Here is a 1,676-nt window from a genome sequence, read left to right on the forward strand (position 1 = left end):
GGGCATTCAGGTTTACCAAAATCCAGTTAAACATGTCTAATTTGGGTTGGTTATACTGTAAATGTACTTTATGATGTTATTAAATAATAAGATGGATTGATCTATTGCTAATGCATGTGTACATTTTGTCATTTCTGGGGAGTCAGTCAGGTGTTTTCATTCTGATGATGACTGATATCTGCAGATGTTACACACTGTGCTTTTTGTATACATAAGTGTGTGTGTATGTGTATATATCGTTCTGAATCAGAACATCCAATCTGCGTTATACCTATTTGGGCTGAGGGTTTTGTTCCACAGTATACTGTACAGTAAATGTGATGCAGCTCTGTGTTTGTATGCATTCATTTGAAGAATAGGCTAGTTCCCATGAGGATCTCATCACATGCACTCACCCACATTTCTCCTTCTCTGTATTCTCTCTCTCCTTCTCCTGGCCTTCTTCTGTTTCTCCACTCACAACTTGTCACTTGCTGTCTTACTCACTGAGTTTGCCACTCGTTCATTTGCACCCACTCACTCACTACTTGCTCACATACACGCACGTACATACATACATACTTTCTCTTGTTTGTTCACTCCATCTCCCTGTTGCCTTATAGTTGATCCTTCCCAAAGTGTCTGTCTCCCTTTAAATTCATACTATTAAGTTACATAATTAGATAACTGTTCTGTCAATACTGTAAGCAGCACCCTGTTAGTGTTCTGTATTATAGCCAAGGGAAACCTTCCCTGTATTTTCCATCACACAGATATGTGCGTTTTAGGCCACCATTAATTACTCCAGCTTTCTTTGTTGTCTCTGGGATGAAAGTCAGATTTTTGCATGCTAGTTGCAAATAATGTGGGTAACTATTTTACTATTTACCTCCCAGGTTTGACAGCACGGCCTTCTCACATAAAACCTCATTATTTATAGCAATAAAATTTGAGCCACTTTATTTGAGAAGAACTGGTCGAGGTGTAAAGTTAAACTCTGTGAGTTCTGACAAGCACATTTGCATCATTAAGGAATTGCATACTGTTTTGATAGTGCTGACCTCTGAAGGAACAGTGTACCAGACAGGCAGCACAATACCATTCATTTGAGAGCAAGCACCTTATTTCTAAGGTTATAGCAGTATGCTGTGCTGTAAGTCAGGTTTACATCCAAATATAAAATATGGCTTTTATGTTTGTTTCATGTAATAAGTCTCCTGATTGCTCAAAACAGATCTGATATTTTTTGTCTCTGCAGTAGAGCAGAAGCTTGAGTAATAAGTCATGTGCTACATTTACTGTACACCATTGTCTAAGCCTGTTTCCATTGCACATTGTTGAACTTTTCTTTCATTAATTCACCAAATGTTCTGCCTCAGCTAATGTGTTTACAATACTGACTTATTTCCAATTACTGTTGTTAGCAATCAATCAATTTCTTAATGTACATATTTAACATGTGCTTTAAAACAGCTGGATGGAAATGCACTTATCGTACATCATGAAAGAGGAAGCATCTCTTTGGCAGAATAGTGAGCAAAATATTATTTGTGTGGCCAAATCAGAGGCAATCCTATTTTGCCGTTAACAAAACTAGCTACAATACGCAAAACACACAGTAAAGGTACCACATCTCATCAGAATTAATTTGATTGGTGGTCCCGCCCCTTAGTCCCGCCCCCCACGTGGCCCCCACG

General features: G+C 38.5%; 1 protein-coding gene across 1 annotated transcript in view; it reads left to right on the forward strand.

Annotated features, from left to right (window-relative positions):
• LOC109960998 (proton myo-inositol cotransporter-like) overlaps nucleotides 1-1,676 on the forward strand; it is a 142,426-nt gene that overhangs the window by 101,912 nt on the left and 38,838 nt on the right. The window lies entirely within an intron of this gene.

Source organism: Monopterus albus, unplaced genomic scaffold (genome assembly GCF_001952655.1).
Source record: "Monopterus albus unplaced genomic scaffold, M_albus_1.0 scaffold51.1, whole genome shotgun sequence".
In the NCBI taxonomy this organism is placed as follows: domain Eukaryota; kingdom Metazoa; phylum Chordata; class Actinopteri; order Synbranchiformes; family Synbranchidae; genus Monopterus; species Monopterus albus.